Source organism: Schistocerca nitens, chromosome 1 (assembly GCF_023898315.1).
Source record: "Schistocerca nitens isolate TAMUIC-IGC-003100 chromosome 1, iqSchNite1.1, whole genome shotgun sequence".
Taxonomy (NCBI): Eukaryota; Metazoa; Arthropoda; class Insecta; order Orthoptera; family Acrididae; genus Schistocerca; species Schistocerca nitens.
Window position 1 is genome coordinate 992,893,569 of NC_064614.1, and position 20,585 is coordinate 992,914,153.

Here is a 20,585-nt window from a genome sequence, read left to right on the forward strand (position 1 = left end):
CCGTTGCGTCGAGGCTCGCAGTACATGGAGCAATAATGGTGAGTATAAGGACAAACTGAAATCCTTAAGCAGTCTCAAATGATATTTTCCTTATTATTGTAAGAGTCTCTGCAGTGAGATTACGGTATGTCAGATTTGCTTCCTAGCAATAAATAAATAACCGTAGGTCTTCATGACAAATTTCGACTGAAATCTAATATATGTACAGTGATATTCAAACTTACATTTCATAAATTTTATGTGCCCCACGGAATACGACAATAACACCGATCACATGGGCATAATTCCAGATGCTATAAACCAAACGAACACAAAACGCACCAGAAAACGAAGGATTAAACTTAGCATCGTATCACTTAGCATTAATAAAATTATTTGTTTGTGGTTATGGACTTCATGTTCTTGTGCTTATTTCCTGTTTCGTTACATGCAGATTGAGTTTTAAGTGAAGAACATTATTTATCGTCTGTAAAATTCATCTGGGTGTTTGACCGCACACAGGGTAGATAAAAAGCACGATCTCAAAGGTTTTAATCCATTTTTTTCTTGTAAGGAAAGAAGGTAGGTTAGATTTAAGTCCCAATGGACGGTTAGGAAATTAAGGTGAGGTAGGTTAAAAGTCCTCGAACTATCGGGAGTTGGAGCACAAGCGCGGATAGGACGGATAGGAAATCGGCTATGTCTCAGCAACTGCCTCGGCCGGAGCTTTAATGATTATAGGAATTGTAAATCACGGTGACTTTAAGGGGATTATAAAAGCGCTCTTCCACGATAAGGATGGAGGGGTTGGTTAATTACCACACAACGCCGCAGGGCCCACGCGAAGCAGAAAAACACGAATACAACGTCAGAAGATGCACCACGTCTCCTCAAACATAATCAGACAGAAAATATGTTGCACACAGATTTAAATTCGGCCTGGTTGTTACCTTTTAGTGGTTAATGTTCTTCCGACTGAAGCATCCCAAATCATCCTACAGCGCCGGCCGGAGTGGCCGTGCGGTTCTAGGCGCTACAGTCTGGAGCCGAGCGATCGCTACGGTCGCAGGTTCGAATCCTGCCTCTGGCATGGTTGTGTGTGATGTCCTTAGGTTAGTTAGGTTTAATTAGTTCTAAGTTCTAGGCGACTGATGACCTCAGAAGTTAAGTCGCATAGTGCTCAGAGCCATTTGAACCATTTGAATCATCCTACAGCCTGACTCAAGGTTTCAGTCTTCCAGTACCACATTTCACGAAATTTATATTCTCCTGCACAGAGTAGTTCACCGGACCAGGTATCTAACAAGGAAGAATGTGGTAGAGAGAGGCTTAGATACAGCCTCGGTATAGCTCCCAGAACGCAAGTATCACTGCAGCGGAGGTATTCGCAAGACTTGACTCGGGTCGTGAGGCGTTCGCCAATGGCTCACGTGATAGAGTTTCGCTCACAAAAAGCGTATATCCTAGCCAGGAACTTTGTACAGAAATTTCATTTAAGCTTATACATCGCACCTTACTGACTACGTCATTCTGCCAGAAATAAAACGTTTCATTTAACCTATCGATAACACATGCAGAGTGAGGACTAATTTACTCTAAACTACACTATGTGATCAAAAGTATTCGGACACTCCCAAAAACATACGTTTTTCATATTAGGTGCATTGTGCTGCCACATACTGCCAGGTACTCTATATCAGCGACCTCAGTAGTCATTAGACATCGTCAGAGAGCAAAATGGGGCGCTCCGGGGAACTCACTGACTTCGAACGTGGTCTGGTGATTGGGAGTCACTTGTGTCATACGTCTGTGCGCGAGATTTCCACACTCCTAAACATCCCTAGGTCCACTGTTTCCGATGTGATAGTGAAGTGGAAACGTGAAGGGATACGTACAGCACAAAAATGTACAGGCCGACCTCGTCTGATGACTGACAGAGATCGCTGACATTTGAAGAGGATAGTAATGCGTAATAGGCAGACATCTATACAGACCATCACACAGGAATTCCTAAGTGCATCAGGATCCACTGCAAGTACTAAGACAGCTAGGCGGGAGGTGAGAAAACTTGGATTTCATGGTCGAGCGGCTGCTTATAAGCCGCACCATCATGCCGGTAAGTGCCAAACGACGCCTCGCTTGGTGGAAGGAACGTAAGCATTGGACGATTGTACAGTGGAAAAACGTTGTGTGGAGCGACGAATCACGGTACAGAATATGGTGATCCAATGGCAGAGTGTGGGTGTGGCGAATGCCCGGTGAACGTCATCTGCCAGCGTGTGTAGTGCCAACAATAACAAAAAAATGGTTCAAATGGCTCTGAGCACTACGGGACTTAACTACTGAGGTCATCAGTCCCCTAGAACTTAGAACTACTTAAACCTAACTAACCTAAGGACATCACACACATCCATGCCCGAGGCATGATTCGAACCTGCGACCGTAGCGGTCGCGCGGTTCCAGACTGTAGCGCCTAGAAACGCTCGGCCACACCGGCCGGCAACAATAACATTCGGAGGCGGTGGTGTTATGGTGTGGTCGTGTTTTTCATGGAGAGGGCCAGCACCCCTTGTTGTTTTGCGTGGCACTATCACCGCACAGCCTTACATTGATGTTTTAAGCACCTTCTTGCTTCCCACTGTTTGAGAGCAATTCGGAGATGGCTATTGCATCTTTCAACACGATCGAGCAACTGTTTATAATGCACGGCCTGTGTCGGGGTGGTTACACAATAATAACATCCCTGTAATGGACTGGCCCGCACAGAGTCCTGACCTGAATCGTACAAAACTCCTTTGGGATGTTTTGGAACGCCGACTTCGTGCCAGGCCTCACCGACCGAGATCGGTACCTCTACTGAGTGTAGCACTCGGTGAAGAATGGGCTGCCATTCCCCAAGAAACATTTCAGAACCTGATTGAACGTATGCCTGCGAGAATGGAAGCTTTCATCAAGCCTAAGGGTGGGCCAACACCATATTGAATTCTAGCATGACCGATGGAGAGCGCCACAAACTTGTAAGTCATTTTCATCCAGGTGTCCGGATACTTTTGATCAAACAGTGTACGTATGTGATATTAAGTTAGCGTCAGAACGTCTCCTTCTCGATTCCAGCGTGTTTTCGGTGTTCTCGAGAACCGTCGGAGAGTATCCGAATACCATATCCGAGAACAAAACCTCAAGTTTCAGGTTACAAATCGGCTTGATCAGCAGCACTCGAGACCAGAACGAAAAGAATTTTGGTTGTTAGAGCAAATGTCCTTGGTTCTCCGTTTGTTTTCTGTTGATTTCTTTTACAGGAATTCAGGAGACGTCGTTCACTTGTTCTAGAACAATGAACCCTGAACTGAACGTTTTATTTAAAAAATTATTGGATCAAGCATATATTTGGAATCACATAACACCATACATTTTCCCTAAGAACTGTTTCCTACAGTCGTAAGAAAGACTGCATAGCAAAGAAAACATGATAATCTCAAAAAAGCAGTTTTCTTGTTGCAAGGCGTTGGCGGGTAAAACTGCTAATCCTCAGTTTAGTAACGATTAATCTGATCACACAATTTGTATTGTTTTTGAATGCATCAGTTTCGAATAACAAGAAGTTCCCCGAATACAGGTGGAAAACACTGTCTGCTTTATATATGGTGCTTATCTTATTGTATTCAGCTTCTTTTCCCTCAATGTAATCAAATTTCTGACGTGCAGTAGTTCAAAATATGCTCTTGTGGGTCAGGAATTTCTTCCGATAAACCCGTCTTTTTTTAAGTAAAAACTAACGTCAGAAACAGAGGCAGTTTTGATTCATTTACAGATGAAGTTCTTGATTCTGTTCATCACTACCGTGAGATCTACAACAACAACGTTTTGGGCAAAGGCTTCTTCAAAAACTCAATTTTCTCGACAAAAACAGTTTAAGTACATTTTGTTGTTTCTAGCGATAGGATTCTTACGTCGTAGAGAAGCATATTTTTGTGTTATGAAACTCTCGAAAACCTTAAAAAAGAGTGTTCGCCAAAGATCGAGCACACCCAGAGTCTACAATGCTGACACTATGACAGTACTACATCGACCATTTCAATGAAATGCAATTCCAGTAGTTGCATTGCCAACCGACCAACATTCTCTTTCTGAAAGTGCGGGTGACTTTTTTCCATCTGGAACTCCGCTGCAAAGATTGTCACTTCGCATCAATGACTAAGACATTCATGAAGCTGCGGCTACGAAAAGCGAGGAGGACAAGTCTGCAGCTGTGTAACTTTGTAATGTAACTGTTCCAGATAATACTTAAGCTTTGTACGTACAGTATTTTCGATAAATAATATCTATAATTTATTCGCAACGTCCCTCAGATGTGAGCACCAGCTTGTAGTCTGAAAAGAATGTCAGGAATTCGTTGAAGTATTACGTTCCAAATAGATTTAAATCCATCTGGCTTGTTCCTTTCAGTAGGTAATACCACTTTTGTATATATTTACTTTAGTTGTACATATAGTTGTGAACACCAGTTTGGAGTTTGGAAAGAATCGGAGGAAGTCGTTTAAGCTTTACGTCGGTCGATGTGATATGTTCTGATAGCGCTCTCATGGAAAACCATATGCTCCGCAAGAATACAAAACTCTAATCTTACCAGTTCACATGTTATCAGCATATGGACTGCTTCAATCACAGTGTCATTTCTGAGAACATACGAACGACGCAGTCGTAGTTATCAAGTGCAAAATGAAGCATTACGGCTCAATGTTGTACTCTTGTTGCATCCGTACAGGTGAAAGCCTTGCAGTCAACTAGGCTTCATAATAAATACGCTTTACTATCAGATTCATGAAAGACTCAGGTATGAGGCACAAATAGTAAACTATAAACGTTAGCCTATCGAGAAGGAAACGTTAACAGTGCATCCTTTCAGTGTGAAATTCATTTTCACAACCACCCTACGTGCGTTCGGATCTTAATATGCAACAATGTTCGAGAAATATAGGTACAAGGGGCTTCAAAAAGTTAACTACACGTTATTACAAAAAGTTAATTACACGTTATTATGGCAGGCCATGTAACTTTTAATAAATGCTCCATCACACTTCAAATACACATAGATACATAACACTATTTCTCACCACAGTCACCAAGTCTCTGTAAACAACGGTCGGAACTGCCTATCAATTGTTCTATTTCCTTGACGACAAAAATTCGCTCCTTGGTCACGAATGGATTCCAGACCTGTTGCAAGAACGTCTCCATCGAAGGAAAATCTGCCACTGGTGCGAATCAGTTCCTTGATTGCCTGGACATTGTCGTCTGTGTTCGATGACGAAGACCTTCCTTCTCGATCAGTATCATCCTTGATCGAATTGCTGGCACCATTTCATAACGGTTGGGCGTGACATTGCATGTCGTCCTTACATAGCGAGAATTTCCCGGCGAATCTCTGTACAATTTAGACGCTTTGCCCAAAAGAATCGAACTGTACCGCGTACTTCAACTTTGGAGTACATTTCCAGTTGTGGCGCCATTTCAGTAGCACACTGTGACGTACCTGTTAATTATATAGCAGCAAAACTGTGTCTGCAGGAACCCGGAAACACGTACTCTCTTCTGATAACGCTCCATCCTCGTCGAAACCTGTACAGAATTTTTTATTCCGGAGGAATAGGCCAAAAGAAACACTATGTCAAAATTGTAGTTGCTAAGACACATAGCAAGCTTTTTCTTTTTAAATATGGTGAAAATCGCCAAATCCTTAGCTCAACAGGCGGCTGGAAAAATTTGCACCCCTACCGTAGCTGTAGCAGACAGTATACGCGCAACGCGGTAAGTGCATAGCCTTGGTTGACGGCGCATCGATAAACAGATGACACGACACAAGGCGATCGTAATTTGTAAAGTGAATTTCACTTCCGTTGACAGTATCTCTGACATAATTCTTCACAGTTACTATGCTCTCGAACCTGCAACTCATTTAATATCCATAGTAATTAGCGGTTTCCTTAGCGCTATCGCTATATATTAGGAACGGCGATAAAGCTGAATTAATTTTCTTTGGTTTTCATCGTACATGATTCCTAACAGCATCTGTATCTGTGCAGTTTCCGGAGTTTCTCAGTAATGGGGAATCCAAATAATGTTTGCAAAGATGGTGACAGCTAAAGAATGGGATACAACCCGCCGGCTTTCCCCTATGACGTCATAAGTTACCAGAGATGATGTATTGCATAGATTTAACAGCAAAGACGAATGTTGAGAAGCAAAGGAATAGATGGTAGACATCTATCATGTACATTCACGTTTCGAACATAATGTTTAGTAAACCCTTTTTTCAGTACTAGTATCCCATTCTTCATTTGACCTACACTATGTAACCAAAAGTACCGGACACCTGGCTGAAAATGACTTACAAGTTCGTGGCGCCCTCCATCGGTAATGCTGGAATTCAATATGGTGTTGGCCCACCCTTAGCCTTGATTACAGCTTCCACTCTCGCAGGCATAAGTTCAATCACCTACTGAAAGGTTTCTTGGCGAATGGCAGCCCATTTTTAACCGAGTGCTGCACTCAGGAGAGATATCGATGTCGGTTGGTGAGGCCTGGCACGAAGTCGGCGTTCAAAAACATCACAAAGGTGTTCTATAGGATTCAGGTCAGGACTCTGTGTAGGCCCGTCCATTACAGGGACGTTATTCTCGTGTAACCACTCCGACAAAGGCCGTGCATTATGAACAGGTGCTCGATCGTGTTGAAAGATGCAATAGCCATCCCCAAATTGCTCTTCAACAGTGGGAAGCAAGAAGATGCTTAAAACATCAATGAATTCCCGCGCTGTGATAGTGCCACGCAAAACAACAAGGGGTGCAAGTACCCTCTATGAAAAACACCACCACACAATAACACCACCGTCTCCGAATTTTACTGTTGGCACTACACATGCTGGCAGACGACGTTCCCCGGGCATTCGCCAAACCCACAGCCTGCCATCGGATCGTCACATTGTCTACCGTGATTCATCACTCCACACAACGTTTTTCCACTGTTCAGTCGACCAATGCTTACGTTCCTTACATCAAGCGAGGCGTCGTTTGGCATTTACCGGCGTGATGTATGGCTTATGAGCAGCCGCTCGACCATGAAATCCAAGTCTTCTCACCTCCCGCCTGACTGTCATTATTCTCGCAGTGGATCCTGATGCAGTTTGGAATTCCTGTGTGATCGTCTGGATTGACGTCTGCCTATTAGACCCTCTTCAACTGTCTGCGGTCTCTGTCAGTCAACAGACGAGGTCGGCCTGTCGCTTTTATGTTGCACATATCCCTTCACGTTCCACTTCACTATCACACCGAACACAGTGGACCTAGGGGAGTTTAGGAGTGTGAAAATGTCGCGTACGGACACATGACACAAGTGACACCCAACCTCCTGACCATGTGCGAAGTCCGTGAGTTCTGCAGAGCGCCCCATTCTGCTCTCTCACCATGTCTCATGACTACTGAAGTCGCCGATATAGAGTACCTGGCAGTATCTGGCAGCACAATGCATCTAATATGAAAAAGTATGTTTTTGGGGGTGTCCGGATACTTTTGATCACATAATGTATATAGCTCAACTGACGAATGGGATTCTTATGCAAAAATGAAGAAAATATTCGGGCAGAAGTACCGTTAGCACGGAATATCTCAGTTGACGTATAAGAGTTGTATCCCGATCTTCGGGTGATTTGTATACGTTAACTGCAGTACGAGATTCAAATTTAACGTATGTGTCGACTTTCTGGTCTTCGTTAGTACTAGTATCCCATTCTTCAGTTGACCTATGAAGGTCTTCTACTACTAGCAGCCTATTCTTCAGTTGATATTAGTCCTAGCGAAGCCGCGGGGAATGGCCGCGCGGTTTGGGGTGCCATTTCACGGATTGCGCGGCCTCTCCCGTCGGAGGTTCAAGTCCTCCCTCGGGCATGGGCGTGTGTGTTGTTCTTAGCATAAGTTAGTTTAAGTAGTGTGTAAGTCTATGGACCGATGACCTCAGAAGTTTTGTCCCTTAGGAATCCACACACATTTGAACATTTTTTTACTAGCGAAGGCGAGAAGACCGACGTATGTAAAATTGGTATACCATACTTCAGTTGACTTATATAGGTCAGCTAAAGAATAGGATAGGTCAGCTAGCGAAAACGGCAGACGAAAAAAATGCGACATACATAAAATTTTTATATAGGTCAACTGAAGTATGGGATACAAATTTTTTCGCCTCCGATACTAATAGTATCGCCTGAAAATTATCATAGTAGTACTGGCGTCGGCGAAAAAACCTACAACAGTAAAATTACTATCCCCTATTTCAGTTGACTTATACAGGTCCCGTATTTCAGTTGACCCATATAGGTCAACTGAAGACCAGTAATTTAACTGAGGAACAGGATGTCAATGTTACATATGTCACTTTTTTCGTCTTTGCTAGCACTGCGATAATAAAGTATGAAACTGATTTTCTTTGCAAGATTTGGCAACCCTGCAGGCTTGCGTAGGCACAATATCTTTGACCTTGGTCTATAAGCTGCTTCTAGTCCAAACGGCACATGGATACTACTGCTCAGTCGTGAGTTGTGCTAAAATAAGTTAACATGTGTTTGTGTCTCTCGTCACGAAATGGAACCGCATAACATTGCGCAACGGTATGTCATTTCTTTTTGCGTTAAATTGGGTAAAAACCCGACAACTTACGGTAAGCTTCAGAAGGCTTTTGGAGAGGAGGTTATGTTAAGAGCTCATGTTTCTCATTAGCATAAAATGTTTAGTGAAGGCAGAACGAATGTTGAAGATGAAGACCGCAGTGGACGACCATGAACATCACGGACAGATGTCAACTTGGCCAGGGTGCGTGAACTTGTACGATCTGATCGAAGATTATCCGTGAAAATGATTGCACAAGAACTGAACATCAATCAAGAAACGGTTCGTCTAACAATAACAGAAGATCTTGGTATGACAAAGATCTGTGCAAAAATGGTCCCCAAAAATCTCACACCACAACAGCGAGAAACACGGAAAAATTTGGCAGCCGATCTGTTAGAGCAAACGGAAATCAATCCAGAATTGTTGAGCCGTGTTATCACTGGTGAAGAAAGTTGGTTTTTTCAGTACGCTCCAGAGACAAAACACCAAAGTTCGCAATGGTGCTCAAAAGGATCACCCACACCAAAAAAAGCTCGCATGTCCAAGTCAAAAGTGAAATGCATGCTTGTGTGCTTCTTTAATTCCAAGAGAATTGATCAAAAAGAGTGGATGCCTCCAGAACAAACAGTTAAACAATATTACTACAAAGAGATTTTAGAAAGATTTCGTAAAAGAGTTCTTCGTGTCCGTGACAACATTGCTGATAAGTGGATTCTGCATCACGATAACACGCCATCCCATACTGCTCTGTGAGTGCAGCAATTTTTAACCTCAAAACAAATTTCAGTACTACCACAGCCACCTTATTCACCAGATATCGCTTTGTGCGACTTTTTTCTATTTCCAAGAGTCAAAACGGCGGTCAAGGGACACCATTTACAAACAACACAAGAAGACCAAAAAGCTGTGACGAGAGTCTTGGAGGATATTACAGAAGATGAGTTCCAGAAGTTTTACCATCAATGGCAGAAGCGCTAGAAAAAGTGTCTGCAATCAGAAGAGAACTACTTTGAAGGGGACAACAATAAACTTGACTAAAACGGTAAGCAACATCAGTCACATTTTTTTATTGTCGCATCTCGTATATCCTATTCTTCAGTTGACCTATATGGGTCAACTGAAGTACGGTCTTTTTACTTTCGATAGAACTAGTGTCGACTGAAAAATATCGTAGTGAGAATAGTGCTATCGAAGGCGAAAAATGTGACAACTGTAAAATTTGTATTCCGTGCTGCAGTTGGCGAATCCTCCTTGCAGTCTTCCATATTCATAGGAATAGATAAATCCATGACTACATACGAAAATCAAAAAGTAAAAATTGTCCAGAATGAAAAACGATTTCTTCCAAAATATCTCACACTCACTAAGAATGAAAATAAGTACCGAATGGATTGGGACGAACAAATGATTTAAATTAACACAAGCGACAATTTACAATGATGATGCCTCGCCACAGAGAGGAGGAGGAGATTAGTGTTTAACGTCCCGTCGACAACGAGGTCATTAGAGACGGAGTACAAACTCGCATAATGGAAGGATGGGGAAGGAAACCGCCCGTGCCCTTTCAAAGGAACCATCACGGCATTTGCCTGAAAAGATTTAGGGAAATCACGGAAAAACTACATCATGATGGCCAGAGACGGGTTTGAACCGTCGTCCTCCCGAATGCGAGTCCAGTGTGCTAACCACTGCACCACCTCGCTTGGTACCACAGAAGATAACCGATTTATTATCTATGGCTCGAAAATAAAGACATTAACATCTATGAGCAAACTATGACCTCGTTGCTCAAAGTCGACGGGTTGTATCCCATTTTTCAGTTCACCCCAGAGATGAAACATGAAGAACGTGGTATTCAATCGAAATCATCTACATCTCCTGAAGACCTACATATGTGTGTGTTCGTAATTAATTTCTTGCATATTCATTGAAATGACGTTGACATTTCGTTAAAGTTGTGGAACATCAAATAACTCCGACGATTCCATGAACAGTGATTCGAACGAATACAATGAAAAAAGTGTGAGAAAAAAACTATTTTCAAGATTAAGAACGCTCATGAGAGACAATGCATCGTTACCGAGAGAGATCTACGAGACTGGGCCCTCTGAATTGGAAATGAGGTGAATATTACTGATTTCCAGACTATTTCTATCTAGTTAAACAGATTCAGGAAATTATACAGAAAAACAAGTCGCTAAATTACGAAGTTTACTTCAAGCAAACGTCAAGAGGAGATGTCATTATGAGGTAATACTACAGAGTTATTCGTAGCTGAAGTAAGACGAAGCTTCTTGTTATCCCATAAAATGCTGTGTATAAAGCCAGTCAGTCGAGGTTTCGAGCAAGAATTGCGTGCAAACCGGACTTCATCATTTAGAGCAAAATGAGACAGAGTCGTTTTGCAGTCGATGAATGCTATGGACATAACGTATAGAACAGTGCCAATGATAAGCGTCAGTGGATTACTATTCCCGCGGCTTTATATCTTTCTTCACAAACCTTAGAGTAAATTAGGGCCGAAGATGTAGAAAACGAGTGTTTAGTTGAAAAAAATCTTGTAATCGGCATAGTAAAATCTGGAAAAATGGTAGACAATAAGTTTCAGTATTACACCCGAGACATCTTATAACCAAACGTAGAAAATAAATCACTGCTTCTCTTGGACTCTTGCCTGGACATAACACTTAAGATGGACGGCGAAAATACTTAATGTAAATCAGATTCCATCTGGAACGAACAGTGTAGTTCAGCCTCTCGATAAAGACAGTTTTCGACAGTGTAAAGCATTTTTCAGAAAACTGGCGGACCATATAGTTTCAAATTGCTTTTTGTCAGTTCAGGTTAATCAGCGGAACAGTATTGTTAATGCACTGTCAGTTTGCATCACCACTTTTTACGAATTTGGTCAAGTATGTCTGATATGCAGCGAATATACAGAACAGTGGTCACGACCATTTCTTCCTCCATATCTATTCTGTCTAAATTAAACGTAGTAATTACTGTGAAATGACTGAAAGCACTAATTTTTCTTTTAACAGGTGTGCTTGGTGTACGGGAAATGTTTGTTTTCGTCATCGAAACACCTTCTTGTCTGTTCCCTGTAGCCGTCACAGAAATGCGAACTGTCTAGTTCGCATTTCTGTGACGTCTACAGGGAAGAAACAAGAAAGTGTTTTAGTGTCAGCAAAATATATATTATTGAACGTTGCTACAGAAATTGTTATAAAATATTTCATGTCAGCAAATTAAAAAACTGATTGATGGAAGACGTTTGTAATGTAACATAGCACACACCTCTGATTTTTTTCCTCTAGTAGTTACTTCTGTAAAATTAAAACTGCAACAGTTTTTCTGCAGATATGAACTCTAAACTATTCAAAAATTAATGATCTGAGGCATTATTGGTGGTGGTGGTTAGTGTTTAACGTCCCGTCGACAACGAGGTCATTAGAGACGGAGCGTAAGTTCGGGTTAAGGAAGGATTGGGAAGGAAATCGGCCGTGCCCTTTCAAAGGAACCATCCCGGCATTTGCCTGAAACGATTTAGGGAAATCACGGAAAACCTAAATCAGGATGGCCGGAGACGGGATTGAACCGTCGTCCTCCCGAATGCGAGTCCAGTGTGCTAACCACTGCGCCACCTCGCTCGGTGAGGCATTATTAGTACGGTTTAAGAGCTTAAGGGTGGACGTACGCAAAAGTGATCAAAATTATGAAAAACTCGTTTATTGGATCTTCATTTACTTCATGGTATTTAAATTTTAGTTCCTGAATTCCAAGTACACTTTTAAGCGTGATAAAAGTAATAATTAACAAAAGTTTGCACTGCGCTACCCCCCTTTGTTGTTCCGTATTTCCTCATATTATCTATTCCTGCAGTGCCTTCTTCCAGTTTCATTCAGTCATAATATGAAGAGTACTCCGGTATTTAGCAGACGGAGAACTTCTACAACAGTGTGAGCGCGGAAAAACTCAAAATCCCCAATAAAAGTTAAAACTCTCTGATAGGAAGACCATGCCCCAAGGCAACATTTGTTTCCGCAACTGCTGATGAGGTTGCAGTATATGATGCTTGTTTAGTTTTCAACTCTGCTAATCTTGGCAGACTACAGACTCTACAGAAATTAGGATTTGACAGAGGAGCTTTCATACTGTCGATATCGAAGGAAATCGATAACAAGAGAATTGATGCAGCTGTCATTATTGTCACTCAAGTTGAAAATCTGGTTAACCTAACAGGAGAAGCAAAGATAAGACTGCTTGAGGATGAAGAGGAGAATGCACATGGCTTGCACTAGCTCACCCAGATAAAGTAAGGCCTAATACAAACACTGTCAAATCTTTGATTCAGTTTCCCATAATTTACATGTTGTCAACTTTATGTACCTTTTCCTCACAAACCACTAGCACTATAGTACTTATATTTGGCATGTAATTAGTCAATGCTATAGTGAAACATTCCGGGGAAGAAGTTTTCATTTACTACAATAGTAAGACATTTATGCAAGAGAAAAGCCCTAAGATTTTTTTTCCACAGAAATTTGGTGAGCTTAAAAGTCCAGCAAAAGAAAATACCAATATTCTGTTTCACAGATATTTGTAATAACACTTTATCAAACTTTGTACAAAAATACATTAATTTCTTTCTGGGAGATATTTCAAGAAAGGACATTTTACTCACCTTGTTGAAAAAATTTCACTCGTTTATAATTAAAAACGTATAACATCAATTAGCGTGAAAAGTTATGTGTGTATCCATATAGCATTCCTTAACAACTGTGCCAGTTTTATCTACAGTGCCTTGCACAATTAGTTTTTTTTTTTTTTTCAAGGATTGCAATTTCGCATGCGTGAATGCACTTCGGACTTCGCGCTACGCGGCGCTATGTTCCCTCGTCACGGCTGCGTCTTATTCGCCGACTGAGTCCGAGGTAGGAATGGCTGTACAAACCGCTTTTACAAGCTGCTCTTCGTGAGCCGAAAATGAATACCTTCAACATTAAAAAGTAAAACTTGCAATGCGGCTTAGGGGTTAAAAATTTGATAGTGCATTTCTCTTGGTGTACTCTTCTTGGTGTATGAAAATTTTCAAGGTAAATTTCGACATGTACGATTAGTCCATTCGCTTGTTAGTCTGAGGTGGCAGTTGAAACATACTACCTAAAGTCGCTAAGTAATAAGACGTCTTCCATTTCTACTTGCTGTTAGAATGACTGTTACATTGACTTTTTCACCCTGTTGTTCCACTGCACATTCAGAAGTTTTCTATGAACGCTATCATACCCAAACGAAAGTAAAGAATTCGAAAACTGCCACTAATGGAGTACTTTCCGGAGTGCATTCTAGTTGTTAATTTTACGCAAGAAGTAGCAGGAATTAACAACACGGCTGAGCGCCTGAAAGTACTCCATTAATCAATCATGCCGAGAAAACGTGAGGGACCGTATCTACTGCCACTGGTTCTCATTACTCTTATGTACAGGAAGTCTTTTTGGAAACTGACACGTTTTAGATACATATCAGGGAAATTCGTGGGAGGCTTAGACTCGAGACAACACCTCATTGAGAATGTCTCTAGGAACCTTGAAGCCGTCATAAAGGCGAAGGGTGGACGCACCACATATTAATGTCCACTAACAAGACCCCGTGAACTTTTTGTCAGATAGTGTGTAACTGTATAGGTGAACTCTAAGTCGATGATTGTTTAGCTATTAAGAACAGATTCTTAGCAAAAGCACGCGGTGAATGTCTGGCAGGAGTTCGGCATCTCTGATTCAGGGGAATACACTAAATTGTACATGAACACCGATGCACAACTGCTCACAGACATTTCAGAGAAATTCCAGAGTGTATGAACCTTCTATTTCACCGCGCCAATGCTTCCGTGGGTCTCAGTGTTAAGAACAACATATGTCACCATTGAGCTTTTGACCGATGTTGACCTGCTGCTCTTCTTCACACACCGGATTCGCGGGTGAGTTTGCCAGTGTGTGCACAGGTACACCAGGGGGAATAAATCGAGAATGAGTGAGAAGAAGTACAGCCATCTGATGATTTACTTGGATGTAAACCTCTTCGTGCACGCCATGCAACAATATTTGCCGCTTGGAGGATTCCGATGACTGCCCAACGAGGGCATCCGCAGACTGGAAGACGAGATAAAAAATGTGGCTGCTGGTTCTGGTAAGGGATATGTCTCGGAAGCAAGCTGACATATCCTGTCCATTTACATGACGCTTACAGTGACTTCCCGCAGCGTCCGAAGCGCCGCTGGTTGGAGGAGTACATCAATGAAAACACTGAACAGAGGACTGGCTGACGTGGCTTTGAAAAACAATTTTTTTAAATTAATGAATAATTCAATTTTCGGGAAAACCATGGAAAAATATTAGAGAATCTTGTGATATTCATTTAGTTTACCTTACGGGGGAGGGGGGATTGGGGGGGGGGGTCGTTATGCGCAAGAGATCACAGCGCTATGCCATATCTTCAGTCAAGGATTAGTCGCTGTGGAAACGTTTCGGTGCAGTTCACGAATCCTATCTATATCGGTAAACGTGTTCTGGACATCGCCAAATTAGACATGTTCCGACTCGACTACGATCCTGCGAAGTCAAACTTCGCAAATTGCAAATTACTTTATAAAAATAAAGTATATATAACTATATACATTCAGGTTGCTCTACTAGGTGAAAAGCTGCGATCCATATGAAGTAATCAGGTGCAATCCTGAATCATTCAACACGCCTGGATACGCGACCGATAGTCCTTATGAGATAACACCTCAGAATAAGAATACTGTCGGCAAGATGAAAGACGAAGAGATTGCTTTGCAGACTTTTGAGTTCTGGTTTACTTCTTAAATATATGCGTACCGCATAGATGCAGGTGCTGCCCAGAGGCGGGCTAAGGGGGTGCATCTTGCGGCCTCAAAGGTTCTCACTATATTAGATTACAAGAGCTTCTTGCTCGAGAGCATTGGCGCTGCACTAATATCTATGGTGTACTAGTAGTCTTTCTGTCGCCAAGCCATGATGTACATGAGGCACTGCAGCTGAAAGTAAGGCTATTGTGGTGTCACCGCCAGACACCACACTTGCTAGGTGGTAGCCTTTAAATCGGCCGCGGTCCGTTAGTATACGTCGGACCCGCGTGTCGCCACTATCAGAGATTGCAGAGCGAGCGCCGCCACACGGCAGGTCTAGAGAGACTTCCTAGCACTCGCCCCAGTTGTACAGCCGACTTTGCTAGCAATGGTTCACTGACAAAATACGCTCTCATTTGCCGAGACGATAGTTAGCATAGCTTTCAGCTACGTCATTTGCTACGACCTAACAAAGCGCCATGTTCAGTTACTATTGATATTGTAAATAATGTACAGACAAGAACTACGTTCAACATTAATGGATTAAAGTTAAGTATTCCACCATCTGCGTCCGTTTTTCTAAGTTCTAATTTCCTTGTCCTGTTCCAGACCTCACGCCAGCCTGCGTGAGCTAAAACGCGTGCCTTTCGGCTTCCTCTAAAATTCGTGGGTTGGCCCTCCTGCCAATCCACAACAGCTATTGTGTCGTGTCGACAAACGGTTCATCTGTGGGGACGGGAAAGGAGCCCTACCAAACTCACACTATTAACTCAGTGACTGAGTGTGTGCCTGGTTGCCGGCCAGAGTGGCCGAGCGGTTCTAGGCGCTACAGTCTGGAACCGTGCGACCGTTACGGTCGCAGGTTCGAATCCTGCCTCGGGCATGGATGTGTGTGATGTCCTTAGGTTAGTTAGGTTTAAGTAGTTCTAAGTTCTAGGGGACTGATGACGTCAGAGGTTAAGTCCCATAGTGCTCAGAGCCATTTGAACCATTTGTGCCTGTTTAATTTATTTGTTAATAGTGGTTGAATGTACAAGTGTATGTGGAATAGCTGGATGGACCACTTTTCGACGTTGTGTGAATGAATATGTGTGAATGACTGCACACTATATGTGCGTGAAAATATTGCGCGCGTGCACATGTGCGGGCTTTTTTTTTCCCACCTACTGCTGCTAGCCCTTGTTTCCAATACATATACAGTATAAGGAATAATGATCTTAATGATCTGAGAAGAAATGATTAAAACGTGTATACAGAATGATCAAACCAATCAGAAAGAAAATGATCATTATGTACATAAGTCATCAGAAAAAACTGTAAAAAATAGTTTTGTAATCTATCGTAAATAAACCAATGGATGTGTGTCATCTGCAAAACATGTAAAGAGTAGCCTTGTTTATTGTATATAAGTCACCATAACCAAATACCTTTGTAAATAATCCAATAGCAAGACTGTCAAACATTTTTTGATAAAAATAATACAATACTTTTAACAAACTGTATTGCCAAAAAAATTGTTTGTAATAAACAAGTTAATTTGTTAAATCATGTTATTTTTGTCCGCACCTCGTGGTCTTGCGGTAGCGTTCTCGCTTCCCGCGCACGGGGGTCCCGGGTTCGATTCCCGGCGGGGTGAGGGATTTTCCCTACCTCGAGATGACTGGGTGTTGTTGTGTCGTCTTTATCATCATCACTCATTCCCATTACGGTCGGAGGAAGGCAATGGCAAACCACCTCCGCTAAGACCGTGCCTAGTACGGCGGTGCGGGTCTCCCGCATTGTTCCCTACGCCCCTCGGTGTATGGGACCTCATCATCATCATCAGGTTATTATTAACCCCTTCACTACTGAACTAGAGAGAGAAAATTATAGTTATTAATAACATGTTTATAATAAACCTGATACTCTCACATTGTGGTACAGACAACGAATGAAGAGGCCTACGCTATTACTTTAGGTTATAGAGGGGTGAGGAGAGGTTCCCATTATTATAATGTGCTCCAGTGGGGCCGCGGGGAATTGGAGGAGGGAAGGGGTTTACCGCCATTTTAACGTGTTTCCACTGGCCCAGAGAGATAGGGGGATGGGAGGGGTTCCTCACCAATTTTATACCACACAAGTGCCCGACGGCCACGTGACTGATACCACGTTACGTCATAACCTTCGATGTACCACATACAATTTCCTCGCGTGCGTGGGCAGGTTGGATGTGACCGTGAATGTAACTGGCACCATAGTCTCAGGTGCATGGGGTCGATGGTGTTTCCCCAGGAGGATGGGATTGCGCGGGGGGTGGGGGGTGGCCTCGCCCAACTGTCCCTAGCGTGATCTTGCACTCAAGATCAAGGTCGTCTCGAACACTGTGATTATGGTCAAACATGCTTTTAAATTATTCTTGCGTGTTCTTTGGCACCTGTAGTCGATTAATCTTGGACGGGATTGTATCGATTAGCAACAATTAGGATACAAACGCGCACAGCAACGGCGTAACATAGTAGTAGTAGTAGTAGTAGTAGTAGTAGTATGCTTCTGCTCGACTGCCGTATATAATACATACACGCTATTGGTGACGGCGGCTCGAGGTAAGCCGAATTAACTGCGACTGCAGAAGAAACTGTGGAGAAGCAGTGTGCAGTAGCAGCTACCGTCAACGTTATATAAAAACGAATGGAATGGTTTCTATACAGTATAGTAGCAGTGATCCAGTAAGGAGACCGGACACAGGAGTATTGTGATAGTTTTATGGTCATTATTGAATGGGATGAGAGGATGCCAAAACGAATCACAATGAGTAATGAAGTGGCCGACAATTAATGTGAAAAAATCAGTAGATAAAGCCCCGGACAGAGAGGTCCGAGACCGCGTACTGGTGCACAGTGAGCATGTTGTTGTGGTCTTCAGTCCTGAGACTGGTTTGATGCCGCTCTCCATGCTACTCTATCCTGTGCAAGCTTCTTCATCTCCCAGTACTTACTGCAGCCTACATACTTCTGAATCTGCTTAGAGTATTCATCTTTTGGTCTCCCTCTACGATTTTTACCCTCCATGCTGCAACCCAATACTAAATTGGTCATCCCTCGATGTCTCAGAACATGTCCTACCAACCGATCTCTTCTTCTCGTCAAGTTGTGCCACAAGCTCCTCTTCTCCCCAATTCTATTCAATACCTCCTCATTAGCTATGTGATCTATCCATCTAATCTTCAGCATTCTTCTGTAGCACCACATTTCGAAAGCTTCTATTCTCTTCTTGTCCAAACTATTTATCGTCCACGTTTCACTTCCACACATGGCTACATTCCAAACGAATACTTTCAGAAACGACTTCTTAACACTTAAATCTATACTCGATGTTAACAAATTTCTCTTCTTCAGAAACGCTTTCCTTGCCATTGCCAGTCTACATTTTATACCCTCTCTACTTTGACCATCATCAGTTATTTTGCTCCCCAAATAGCAAAACTCCTTCACTACTTTATGTGTCTCATTTCCTAATCTAATTCCTCAGCATCATCCGTCTTAATTCGACTACATTCCATTATCCTCGTTTTGATTTTGTTGACGTTCATCTTATATCCTCCTTTCAAGACACTGTCCATTCCGTTCAACTGCTCTACCAGATCCTTTGCTGTCTCTGACAGAATTACAATGTCATCGGCGAACCTCAAAGTTTTTATTTCTTCTCCATGGATTTTAATACCTACTCCGAATTTTTCTTTTGTTCCCTTTACTGCTTGCTCAATATACAGATTGAATAACATCGGGGATAGGCTACAGCCCTGCCTCACTCCCTTCCCAACCACTGCTTCCCTTTCATACCCCTCGACTCTTTTAACTGCCGTCTGCTTTCTGTACAAACTGTAAATAGCCTTTCGCTCCCTGTATTTTACCCCTACCACCTTCAGAATTTGAAAGAGAGTATTCCAAGCAACATTTTCAAAAGCTTTCTCTAAGTCTACAAATGCTAGATACGTAGGTTTGTCTTTCATTAATCTTTCTTCTAAGATAAGTCGTAGGGTCAGTACTGCCTCACGTGTTCCAACATTTCTACGGAATCCACACTAATCTTCCCCGAGGTCGGCTTCTATTAGTTTTTCCATTCGTCTGTAAACAATTCGCGTTAGTACTTTGCAGCTGTGACTTATTAAACTGATAGTTCGGTAATTTTCACATCTGTCAGCACCTGCTTTCTTTGGGACTGGAATTATTATATTCCTCTTGAAGTCTGAGGGTATTTCGCCTGTCTCATACATCTTGCTCATACAGCTTTACAGTCGTGTAAAAAGACATTGCACAAAAAAAAAGAGACTGATGCAGCAAAGTCGTATATTTACGAAAATATGTTCAACTGGTGGCGGTCACCTTCGGAGTAGGAGACCTTTGAATCCACAGATACCTGAATTCATTCCGTCCATTGTTTAAAAAGTTCAATGAGGCTTCAAGAGGCCCACCATATTTCCTTTCCGTTGCAGTAAAAAGACATGACCGCAGTAATCTACTCATTCACTGCGTCTGAACTTTTCTTCTTCTTCTTTCTCTTCCTCCTCCTCCTCTCCCTTTTTTTTTACTTTGCCACAGCGTAAGAACATAGTTAAAAATTCAGACCGAAAAAAGGTCTGTAGTAAAGTGAGTAGTTTCCAACACAACAGCTTATTATTTGCGTACTTCGGTATTTTATAAGACTAAATGTATAGTTTTTGATGTACACTGTAAAAGCGGCCAACGATCTGGCTGACACAGAAGGCAATCCCCGTACTCGAGACAGTGACGTGTACAAGAGCTAGATGGGGCCTTGTCTGGGCCCGCTCTCTGCGTAATTGCCATCACGTGGCACGCGCCGGGTACACGGTACTCGTTATCTGGCTGCCCAGGAGCCGAGGCCCAGACGAAGACACGGCTCTCATAATGGAAGTCGGACGCACAAAGGAAAAATACTTGCAATTAAATTTTTCAATACACACTAACGACGTAAGAGGCAGCTTCACGCTGAAATAGGAATTTTATTTACTCGAGACAGGCTGACATTAGGTACTTGCGTATAGTTTCTGTTCTCGTAATAAAATTGCGGACGCATATATG

General features: G+C 42.4%; 1 protein-coding gene and 1 non-coding gene across 2 annotated transcripts in view; both read right to left on the bottom strand.

The window, feature by feature from the left end:
* LOC126195200 (protein furry) overlaps window positions 1–20,585 on the bottom strand; it is a 1,217,589-nt gene that overhangs the window by 1,005,253 nt on the left and 191,751 nt on the right. The gene's annotated exons all lie outside the window — the stretch shown is intronic.
* On the bottom strand, window positions 10,270–10,342 carry Trnaa-cgc (transfer RNA alanine (anticodon CGC)). Its single transcript has one exon. It is a non-coding gene; the product is annotated as a tRNA-Ala (tRNA).